Below are 12806 nucleotides of genomic sequence, written 5' to 3' on the forward strand. Positions count from 1 at the left end.
AGATTGCTGGCTCTCCCTCAGCAGGAGAAGGCTAGCCTGCAGAGTCCTCTGAGCTCTGGAATGCCTTCAGGGAAAGGAGTGAGCTGAGGGAGATGAGCCAGGGGCCTCACATAAGGGAGGGAAACTAGAGGCTGTTTGTCTATAGCTAGCTTGAGAGAAGGTACTAACCAATGGGGAAAGGCAGAAGTAGCCTTGGGAAGTGGTAAAGGATTGGAGGAAGAGGCTTTAATCTGCCTAAACAGGTCCCCTGGGCTGGGCTCTGGAGGAGAGAATGGGCCTAGGTTCTGCGGCCATTTCCCCAGATCAAGAGGCAACATAAGGCTTGAAGATTGAAAGAGTCCAGGAATGAGTCCTAGAGGGGTTTTGTGAAACTGTTGATTTACTCTGGAAGGGAGAGAACTCCAGTTGATATGTCCAGAGACTTGAGCTGCAAGAAGCAGAGCATTGTATGGCTGAGCACTTGTAAGCAGGGTGTGCTAGAGGAGGAGAGCCTGCTATGCTATACCTAGACATTGGGGATGTGCGTTGTCAGTCACATGCTGTCAAGGCTGTTCCCCTCCCCCATCACTTCAAGTGCAGAAGGTGCAGGCCAGCAAGAGACCTTAAAAATACCTTGCCTCTAAAGGCTCTGTTTTAAAAACTCCCCAAGGTCACCGATCCCCTGGCCTTGGGAGATATGCTGCCAACACCCACGTGAAAAAAACCCCATTTCTTCTTGAAACCAGGAAGAAATCATTTAGGTATTGCTTCCAGAGGGGTAGCCTAAGCTCTTTTACCAGAAGAAAGCTTTGTAAAAACAACTACCCTAAACTCTGATAGTTAACCTCTCCGCCTTAGGCATGCATACACACACAGACATCCTGTTACCTTCCAGGACAGAAGAGTCAGATCATAGTAATAAAAAAGGTGATTTTTATTAACAAAACAAAAAGATATACTTGGCTGCTAGGTGTTATAGAGCAACTGAGAAAAACAGATGAAAGGACAGAGAATTGCTTCCCTGGGATTCAGTTTTAAGTACATTGTAGGGCAGTGGTCCCCAACCTTCAGAGGCTCCCGGGCGCCTGGGAGGTGGGGCTACTCATGCGCCAGGCGCCCGGGAGGTGGGGGCCACTCATGCGCCGGGTGCCCGGGGGCGGGGCCGCTCATCCGGGGGCACGCCAGGGGACTGGGATGCCCTTGCACCTGGCGCCGGCATGTGCCCTAGGGCCGGGGCTGGGGCCGCCCGAGCGCCTTGTGCTGTGGGCCCGGGGCCGGCGCTGCTGCCCGAGCCACACACCTGGGGCCGGCACCGGCGCCGCTCGAGCACCGCGCGCCCGAGCGCCAGCATGTGCCCCGGGGCTGGGGCCGCCCGAGCGCCGCGCACCTAGCGCCGGTGCGTGTCGCGCACCTGGGGCCGGCACCTCCCGTGTGCCGGGGGCGGGGCTGGCCCAGGTTGTCGGCGGGCGCCCACGAATGCCCCGGCGGGCGCCATGGCGCCCACGGGCACCGCGTTGGGGACCACGGTTGTAGGGGGAGCACGTGGACTCAGCACAGAGGAGTTTAACTAAACAAGAAAACAAAATAACCTAAACATTCCCTATCACTTACATATCCATATCTTCAAGATCTAGTCATTGCTGGGCACTGATATTCCTTTTCTGGGCATGGTTATCCCTGTGGTTCAGTTCATCTATGCTATAGCATCTGCACTACAGCAGTTAACACAGTTGATAAACAGGCAAATGTTGAATAGATTTGGGAAAAAATGGATACTTCCAACATAGATTCAGAAGCTCCTGCTTTAAAACTCCCACAAAGAAAAGCAGCAAGTAGCTTTCCTTTCAATTCAAATTTCAACACTTTCTTCCCATTGGTTTCTCTTGGCTCCCTGCCAACATTTCCTAGCTACCTAGGTGTAACCCTTTAGTTACTGAATTCTGGGATGTTTAGAAAAGGACAGCACCTCTCGCATCCATCACACTTGCCTACAGGCCTGTGTTGTACTTGAGATCAGATTAGAGCTAACAATCCTTTCTGGCCCTTAAAATCTATGAATCTATTGTTATCTGAAGACAGTTCTTTTCTGTCCTAAGCATTTGAAACCACAGTGCTTTCACTACTGTACAATTTCTTGCTGTTGATAAATACTAACTCTTGACTGCATCTGCACTACAGCAGTTAACATAGTTGATAAACAGGCAAATGTTGAATAGATTCAGAAAAAATTGGATACTTCCAACATAGATTCAAAAGAGGAATTGTATCCATAATGCTGTATTATGTAGAGATCACTATGTAGCTAGGTTTGCCATAGTCTCTTATGTATGTATTTATTTATCTAACTTGCTCTGCTTCTTTTTTCTGTGGTATGTTTTTTTTATATAGTTCATTCCATGGTGGGGTTTAATTTTGTTTCTTTTTGGAAAGAATAATGGGTTTGCAGAACAATGTCAGAAATGGTCTGGCGTAACAAAAGATTTGTGTGTCCTGTTCTCCAGGGAATTAAAGTATCTTCCTTCCAAGTGACAAAGTAAATCATGTGCTTTAGTCGAACTCCATTTTATTGGAGGTAAAATGGCAAAATTCAATCACTGGGATTGTGCGGGTTATTCAACCAAATCTAATTGGACCACCTGGCTTTAAAATCTGTGATTTATTTTAGGGAAACATGTAATCACGTAAAGGTGCAATTGTGCCAAACAGCTGTTTGCTGACTGGGAATGCAAGTCGCTGGATGGCTCTGTCACATTGACCTAAGCTCGAAAAGGAAGAGACTATTCATAGAATCATAGAATACTAGGACTGGAAGGAACCTCGAGAGGTCATCAAGTCCAGTCCCCTGTCCTCATGGCAGGACCAAATACTGTCTAGACCATCCCTGATAGACATTTATCTAACCTACTCTTAAATATCTCCAGAGATGGAGATTCCACAACCTCCCTGGGCAATTTATTCCAGTGTTTGACCACCCTGACAGTTAGGAACTTTTTCCTAATGTCCAACCATTATATTGTTTAATTGTTTCAAGGTTGCCATTGTGAAAGGTGACATGTACTCTTGCTGTTTGGATACTAGAGATCTGGTTTATAATGCTTTGAGAAAATTACCGGGATATAATATGAAGTTCTATAATCACTCTTAAATGGTGGTCATTGCTTTTAGTTTAGGTTTGCAATTCGAAATTCTGTAAAACTGTACTGGGGTGTACTTTCTATATCGGTATAGACAATTAATGTGTTCATTTTAGCTATCAATAGCAATTCTTGAAAACTAAACATATAGGAACTGCTGAGCTGAAAGCTTAAAAAATAAATGCATCCGTTATTCACCAGTAGTCACAACTTAACATTCGCTAATCAAGAACTGCTTCTCCATCCATCAACAGTCTAGATACAAGCTAGTCTCACTTGCAGCCCCTGTGCTTTGGATGTGCCACTGTTGTGTTTTCTAGCATGGTCATACAGCCAAAAATATGCTATAGCCTCTACCTCAGGGGCCACAATGAGACCAAGGATGTAAAGTTTCAATCAGAAATCTATTTATTAGTTACAGGATGATAAAATTGCTCCTACAGACTCCTTGAACATGCAGATTGATTGTGCCTGCATCATGATAGAGACCTCTCACAATGGAAGGCCAACTGGTGATTATACATGACTAATTTGCAAGACAACATTGCAGTACCGTACAGCCATGAGATCATACATAGTGGAGAATTGATAGCCATACCTTCTCTCCATAGCATGAGACAAGGCAACTGCTTCTCTCCTTACAGAGCAGGAAGATCAGAGGCAATTTTATCCTTGAGAGGCACAGATACTCCTTTGGAGGGTGTGTTAGGGCAGAAGGCACCAAACGAACCACTATGAGCAAGTGGCTGAGACAGAATTTGGTTCTGAATCTCCAATATTTACATAAAGAGACCAGCTTTCCTGGAATATGCTGCAGTGCTTACATAGTAAAGATTTAAGCCTCAAATAGAAATTCCCTGGGTTTTGTAAGTTTTTTAATCAGTTCTATTACTGCAGCGCCTTTTTTACATAAATATTCTGCAGCTGCATAGAAGAATTCAATATATTAGGAAGTTGGTTTCATTCAGTAGGGTAGGACAAGCATTTCAGTGGATGTAGCTTGTTCTGGATCTCCTTACACAGTTGCTCTTGGTGCATTTAGCACTATTGCTTTCATCTTTATTTGCTGTTGGTAGCATTGTATGTTTTTTGGGCAACATAATTAAAGTACGCTTTCTAGTTAGACATAATCCAAGATGAGACTCAGAGATGCTTCTGATAACAGATATGGGACATGGTGAGACTGACTATTGTGAGGCATACTTATAGGGAAGTGGTGTGATTTTTTTCATTGAATGTTACAGAACTAAAACATCTCAGGGGCTAGCTGTTTTAGTTTGTATCTTTAAAAATGACATGAGTTTTCGTGGGTGAAACCCACTTCACCAGATGAATCGGAGTGGAAATAACAGAAACAAAGTTTTCCCTCTCTCTCTCCATGTATGTGTATTTGTATATGTATGTATGTTTGTTTATTTATTTATTTATTCTTTGTTTCTGTTATTTCCACTCCAGTTCATCTGATGAAGTGGGTTTTGCCCACGGAAGCTCATGATACTATGTAGTTTGGTTAGAACTAGAACAGTATATGCACTCGACTTTCAGGATCTTTCAAGAGAGGTTCACTATTGTTCCTTATTAATTACCATTGAAGATGAGAACCCTGTGGTACTACAGTTCCTAATCGGTTAATGCCCACAGACATCACTTTGGCAGTGCCATCTCTGTGCTGGTGCTTCTACCAAAAGACAAAATGTCCAAGGCAGAGTAAGTTGAGATAGGCACTGACTGACAGAACCCTAATGGAGTATGACAGTAGTAGACATCTGCAAAGCTACCACATGATCCTTCTTAACTCCCTCCTTTGGCCTCATTCCTACAAAAGCTTATCAACTATGATCATATATTAAGACCATGGCTCCTCTTGCTGACCAGCTTTCACACTATTCATTTTCACTTACCCTTCTTTTGTGGCTAGCCATTTGTTGTCTCATCTCAAATTATAAGCTCTTGGAGGCAGAGACTATATTTTGTATTATGACAAGGGCTCCTATAGATTACATTACTCCAAATGATATTTCTAAACTTGTTTATGGATTTAATGAAGAGCCTGATCCAAAGCCTGTTAAAGTTAATGGAAAGATTCCAACTGTTTTTACATGGGATTTGAATCTGTCTCTAAAGTGACAATGTTGATTTAAGACCTGTAACTTGACCAAAGAAGCAAATATGTCTTTTGTTTAACACCTCAGTAATGATAGTATTAGGATCTCATGAAGCATAATTAGAAGTGACTGTCTCCTTCCACAAAATAATTAGTATGCACAGAGCAACACATTCTTTTTTCTAGCTCATTAGATAAAGCTGTAGAACAGTGTTTCTCATCCTTATTCATTTGCAGACCATTTCAGAAATGTTGAAAGGAGATATGGACCCCTTTGGAAATCTGTTGTCATACCTTTTATATATTTGGGAGCATTTGTTTATTGGAGAGTGTCTGTCTGTCTGACTCTCCATCTGTCTGTCTAAGAACTCCTCCTGAACAGTAAGAGCTAGGACTGCCAAATTCGGTATGCATCTTCCTCTTATCATAATGTAAAATCAAGGAAGGTGTTTGATTGTGCCAGGAAAAAGGGATGTGCCTGGAATGTGATTGCTTCTCAAAATATACAGAAAAGAGACAGAATCAGTATGCAGGTTAAAGGAGCTGGCTGGGGACACACAGCCCCATCTGGGACTGCCCCAGACCCAAGTCCCCAACCCTGCTGGTGCGTGAAGGAGGCTGAAGCTCCTCTCCGTTCATACAGGAACATTATTGGCTGTTCCATTTTGTCAGGGAGTGAGCAGAATGTGCATAGTTTCCTGTATTCCTTACTCAGGATGGAGAGTGCAGGGGGCAGATGAACCTGGACCTGTGCCAGCCTGGGTTTTCCCCCAGCACCAGCTTCCTGGTGCCGCCTCCCACCCCTGGGGAGGAGGGGCAGGGAAAGGCAGGGGAGGCTGCTATGAAGCAGCCTCTGTGTGCAGCAGGCCTAAGATCCTCGCGGACAGATGCTGCTGCCATGGTCTTGTATGGGAGCTCGGACCCCTGCAACAGAATCTGCTGCACCCCATGCTGCTGCCTTTGTATCAGGGGCATCAGCACAGGGTGGCAGGCAGCCAATCAACACAGGGAACTGGTTTTTAAACTGGTTCCCCTGGCAGACCAGATCCCACCTGCCACCGTCTGCTGTTCCCTCTGGGTATGTCTACACTACCCTCCTAATTCGAACTAGGAGGGTAATGTAGGCATACCGCACTTGCAAATGAAGCCCGGGATTTGAATTTCCCGGGCTTCATTTGCATAAGCCGGGCGCCGCCATTTTTAAATCCCGGCTAGTTCGAACCCCGTGCCACGCGGCTACACGCGGCATGGAGTAGCTAGTTCGGATTAGGAAGCCTAATCCGAACTAGCTGTACTCCTCATTCCCCGCGCGGCACGGGGTTCGAACTAGCCGGGATTTAAAAATGGCGGTGCCCGGCTTATGCAAATGAAGCCCGGGAAATTCAAATCCCGGGCTTCATTTGCAAGTGCGGTATGCCTACATTACCCTCCTAGTTCGAATTAGGAGGGTAGTGTAGACATACCCTCTGATACAGAGGCAGCAGCGTGGGATGTCAGGGAGCTCCCCAGGAGAGGGGCAGGGAGTGCAGTAGCTGCTGGCCCCACCTCCAGAGCCTATCGAATACTCGTGTAACTACTAAGAAAGATGTCATGTGGTTACACAACTATTCAATTACATGATATCTAACATCCCTAGTATAAAATACAGAGAGAAAGTGTATTGAATTCTATTCCGTTCTCAGTCTTTTATGGACCCCTTAGACTTAGTCCGGATCCTCCACAGACCACAGGTTGAAAACCACTATTGTAGAGGACCTTAAAAAACATTTCATAGATTGTCTCCCTGTGCGTGCTCCCCTTTTCTTTGTAGCTAGCTACGAGTGTGTTGCCATCTCATGGGAGGCTATAATTTAATTAGAAATGACATACTATACAGGACAAATTAGTATAATGTAAATTTGACCTGCTCAAAGATAAAGAAATAAAAAGTCATCAACCTGTGTTTAAGACTAAGGACTTTCTTTGTATTTTAATGTAACAGGTAATGAGACAGTAAGTGGCAGAACAGTTGTAGCAAATGTATTGTACATCCCTCTATGTGAACTCTCATTGTGTGGCTTCAGTAAAATAAGGCTGGAATGTAGATGTCACCCACACAACTACTGGTTGTGGTGAAGTGGCAGTAAGACCACTAAGGCTATGTCTAGACTGCAAGCTTCTTTTGAAATAAGCTTTTCCAGAAGAGATCTTCCAGAAAAGCTTATTTCAAAATAGCGCATCCACATGCAAAAGCACAACAAAATTGCGATGTGCTATTTTGAAAGATAGCTAACACACTGACTGGATGCTATCTCACATTTAAGGCCACCCAGAATCAATTCAGGCAGGGCATTTGGTCAGCAGTTGCTTCCGGGTGCTGTTGCCTAAGGCTATCTGAGACGTGTACTTAAAGGGACACCCCTGGACAGCCATTTCTCAGCTTCTTCTACTTACTTGCCTACCTCTCTGAGGGTATGTCTACACTACCCCGCTAGTTCGAACTAGCGGGGTAATGTAGGCATACCGCAATTGCAAATGAAGCCCAGGATTTGAATTTCCCGGGCTTCATTTGCATAAGCGGGGCGCCGCCATTTTTAAATCCCTGTTCGTTCGAACCCCGTGCCGCGCGGCTACACGCAGCATGAACTAGGTAGTTCGAACTAGGCTTCCTAGTTCGAACTACCATTACTCCTTGTGGAATGAGGAGCCACCACATTGCAATCCTCTCCCTAGCCTGCAAGCCGCAGCAGCCCCGTTGGAGCTACAGGTGGCCCCACTGGCCTCACGACAGCCTCACTGCCTCGTGGCAGTCCTACCACCCCACTGGAACTCCCAGTGGCTCCACTGGCTGCAGACTTCATGCCCTTTCCCCTCCACCTCCTGCTTCCCTGCCCTGCTCGCTACAAGTTCTAGTGCCCCATGGGCTCCACTGCCCTGCTGGCCACACTGGCCAGCTCTGCTCAAAGTTGCAGGCAACCTCTGCCACTTGGACTCTCTAATCCTGCAATGTTGCAGAGGGCCAATCTGCATAAACACAATTTTTTTCCTTCACAATTTTTTTTTTTAACATTTCAGCAGCAGACATTGGGGTAAAGGGTAGAGAAACTTAATGAAATCAAAGGTGACTTGTTAACCCAAGTGTGTGGGAACGCTAGAGGAGAAGGGGGAAGCTCATGTTTTATTTTACAGGAGGCTGTTGGCATTCCTCTGGTTTCATTTCAGAATTCTCAGCATAGACGTAAACTGAAAGTTTAATTCTGAGTTATTGGTCTCTTCTTGGGTTCTTACAGTGAGTGAGCCAGTATCTATAGTATTTGATGGCTGTTAATGACTAATTATTGTTACCACAGAGGCTCTGACTAGGATCAAGGATACATACTGCGATCTCTTAAGAAAAGTGTCATTCTTGTACAGCTATCACTGAGCTCCTTTCATGCCGCAACTATGATGAACACCCTCATTTCCTGTTTTAGCCAGTGGTTTGGTGATCGGCAGAATTAAGCTCCTGTTAGACAAACATGAAAAACACGGGGCTACTTGCCTCTATGGTGGTTTGGAGGATTCTGACCATAAAATGTACCTGTCTATGGCAGATATATGGTTATTAATGGTCTACTTTAGTGGAGAATGATGCATACTTGCTAATGCACCTATTGAAAAGGCACAATGTATGTATCTAATCTTTTAAAACAAAATAAGCAATTAACCTTTGTTGTATCTATAGCTCAATAAAATAGACAGAAAAGATTTTTCCTAGATGTCTTGTGAGTCAAAGGAATAAGTGTACTGCTACTCAAATACTTATGTGAAAGAATTATTGTGTAGAACACAAACTTCTATTGGACACAGATACTCCTTTACTCGTATTTCTAGACGATCGTTTGATGAGAGAGAACAGTACTTTTTCAGGATAGTTGCCTTTCAGGTTGAATGCAATTTGCACCTGCATTTTTACAATTATGACTTCATTTAGATTTGAAAAACTCAGATTTGCATTTGCAACTCCTGTGAGCACAATTGATTTTGCATTTACATAACACGTTTTCATGCGAGGATTCAGAAATGTCTGAATAGTGCCATTTTGATTTTTCTGTGGGTTAATATGGATAATGGAAAAACTGTGCTACAAACTTATCCTGTAACCTTAGACCATAATCTGGGTTTTCTTTAATTCATCTAAAAATAGGCAAATACAGTATTTTCCTCCTATGCTTAGGAATGGGAGGATTGATTATGCATAGGCTGTGAAGTCCACAGCCTTACATCTGACCAATGAAAGAGTTTGGACAAGAACTCCAAGTTCATAACTCAGGCTACATCTATACTATGAGCCTCTTCTGCAAGAGGAAATGCAAATGGAGTGGTCATTTGCATATGTCTCGCTTTCATTTGCATTGCCTCCTCGGATCCCTTTTGCGCAAGAGGTTTTGTGCAAAAAAGCGCTGTGGAGACGGCTCCTTTCTGCACCAAAAAACCCCTTTTGTGCAAGAGCCATTCTTCCCCATGCTCTTGCGCAAAAGGGGGGTTTTGAGCAAAAAGGAACCATCTACACAGTGCTTTTTTGTGCAAAAACCTCTTGCACAAAAGGGATCCAAGGAGGAAATGCAAATGAGAGCGTGACATATGCAAATGAGCACTCCATTTGCATTTCCTCTTGCGAAAGAGGATCATAGTATAGACATAGCCACAGTGTTCTGGATGGTTGAAGCAGAAGAAAATGACATGATCTTTTTCGTATCGTCTCCTGTGATTCTCCAGCTGCTGAGAAATTCCAGAAGCCAAGTCAGTCTCTTTCACAGAGTAAATAGGGGGGGGAAAGTGACACTTCCTAAGTAATTTTTTAAGCTGATGCCTGTATCCAGATCTCAAAGAATGCTCGCAGTCTAAGACTGTGCTGTGAAATACATTTTAAAAACTCCTTTAAACTTCAACAATCACAAACAGTTTTTACTGATTTTGCAAAAAGTTCATTTTCTACCCTTCCTACTTTTATTCTCCAAAATGGCTGCACAACACTACTCCAGTCTTTCCAGAAAAATCACTTCTGCGTTTAGACCAAATTTGCCACATTTTAGTCCAAACAGTACAAAGAATGGTGAAGTGATAAGCAGCTGCAAGAACCTCATTCGAATGGAAATGCTTTCACAGCTTTACCTGCCATTACCCTATGCATTCTGCCTACAGTAAAAGGTGTGAGGGACCATTGACGGTGAATGAGGAGAGAAGACCTTGATTCCCTCCATCCGGATAAATGAGTTAAGTTTCAGTATTGCTCTTTGCCAGACTCGCCAATGGGGGAAGCAAAGGTGGCATTTGCCTCCGCACCAGCAAAGTCTGAAGGGCCTGGAGCCCTGGACCCTTTAAATTGCCACCAGAGCAGCAGGAAGTTCTAAGGGCTGGTGGGGGCAGCAAGACATGCTCTGGGCAGCACAGAGGGCTGGCTGCCCCAGCCTTGCCCCCTTTTCCCAAGGCCCCACCCCTTCCCGGAGTGTGGAGCCAGCCTCCTCCCCACCTTGCCTAGGGGCTGAGCATGGCTGTCCTCTCCCCTGCCCTTTGCTTTTACTTCCGTACTTAAGGGAAATCTATTCTGATGCAATATACTGACTTCAGTGTTTCATGTATCTTCTATGTTAGCATTGGCATTGAGATACTATGGGAGTCTCCTTTCATGTTACTGGATTGTTGTCAGTGCTGGTTGGGCCCATTGTGGTCATTGTGCCTCAGTCATGGGGCATGCAATTGATAACTGTGAATCAGGTACTATTTAATGAGATTCCAACAGATTTTCAGACTTTATTGACATGCCAAGAGTAATATATTCATGGGGCATGTGTACTTCATTACTCTGTGTAATTACCCATGATGGCTGTGCTGCTCCAGATATTACTACTTAAAGGGAACAAATCCTCTGCTGAGGAAAGGAGGGGTAAAGATCATGCTAGATGACCTTTACTCTCCTTCTAATCCGCAAGGACGCTGAGGTCTAGTTGGGCCCAGACATGATTCAGAGCATCCTCAGGACAACTCGAAGGTTAGCTGCGGTGACCTTCAAGGGGTTGTTCCAAGAGAAAGAAAGCAGAGTGTGCACCAGCTCTACACCATTCCCATTTCTGTGTGGGAAAAATCCACGGATGGATGGTTATTCTGACTACCGTCTTCCACTGTTGTATTGGTACAAAAGAGAGCAAGGATCTGGCTCATACGTGTATTTAATCTAGTGTAATAATTTATGGCTTGACTTCACATCTTCTGAGTACCCACCGATCCTACTGAATGCAAGGAGAAATGTGTTCAGCACCTCTGCAAATCAGATCATGGCAATATGGACTCTGAGTTGTCTAACAACTATGGGTACATCTGCACTGTACCGTTATTTCAAGATAACTAGTGTTATTTCAAAATAACAATGCGAGCATCTACACAGCCATTCTGTTTTTTCAAAATAATTTTGAAATAACACTGCTTATTCCAAAATCTGTAAACCTCATTCTACAAGGAATAATGCCTATTCCAAAATAGCTATTTTGAAATAAGGCATGTGTAGATGCTCCACTGCTGCTATTTCGAAATAACCCCTCACCAGGGCCAATCTAAGGGTATGTCTAGACTACATGGCTCCATCGACAGAGCCATGTAGATGAGGTTACTAGACATAGGAAAATGAAGCGGCAATTTGAATAATGGCCGCTTCATTTACATCAAAATGGCCACCGTACTGTGCCGATCCGCTGTGCCGCCAAACAGCTGGGCAGTTTGGATGCTCTGTGGTCAACAACCTCGTGAAATGAGGTTTACCGGAGCAGTCGATAAAGGCTTCCGTTGTCGACCGCAGAGCATCCAGACTGCCCTCTGTGCCGCCAAACACCTGATCGGCACAGCGCGGTAGCCATTTTGATGTAAATGAAGTGGCCATTATTTAAATCACTGCTTCATTTTCCTATGTCTAGTAAACTCATCTAGTCATGTAGTCTAGACATACCCTTAGTTATTCCTCCCCACTTCTTCCTGGGGCTCTAAATTGAGATAGCATGTTTATATTAGGGAAGCCTGCCTCAGACTGATTTTGAAGCTTCCCTGCAGTGTAGACGTGCTATTTTGGAATAAGATATTTCGGAATAACTAGTCTGGAACAGCTTGTTTTGAAATAAGCATACTGTTTGGATGTACCCTAAAAGGGAAGGTAATATAACATTGGTGTGACAGTGTTACAAGAAACACACTTCACCCTCTCAGAACATGAGGCTGTTAGGACATAATTTTGAAGACTTGGCTAAATGGTATCATTATCCCTCACATGTTCAGATGCTTTGTAGGAAAGATTCCATACTAGAATAAATGGAATACAATTCATCTAATTCTTGTCTGCTTTGTCTCATTAGAAAATATGGTGTTAAATTGCATTAATGATCATAAGTCAAGTTGGCAAGGGAGCAGCAGGGGATATATTTCATTTTACAACCCTGAAAAAATGAAAACTATTTAATCATTGTTTTTGTCCACACATCCGTTTCCAGAGATGAACTCTGGAACTATTGTGATCTTTGTCTGAGATATTGAGGCTGGAAGAGATTGTTACAGCTGACAAAGATCCTGCTGTGGAGAAAGCTGTT

The sequence above is a fragment of the Pelodiscus sinensis genome, chromosome 20 (assembly GCF_049634645.1).
Source record: "Pelodiscus sinensis isolate JC-2024 chromosome 20, ASM4963464v1, whole genome shotgun sequence".
Classification (NCBI taxonomy): domain Eukaryota; kingdom Metazoa; phylum Chordata; order Testudines; family Trionychidae; genus Pelodiscus; species Pelodiscus sinensis.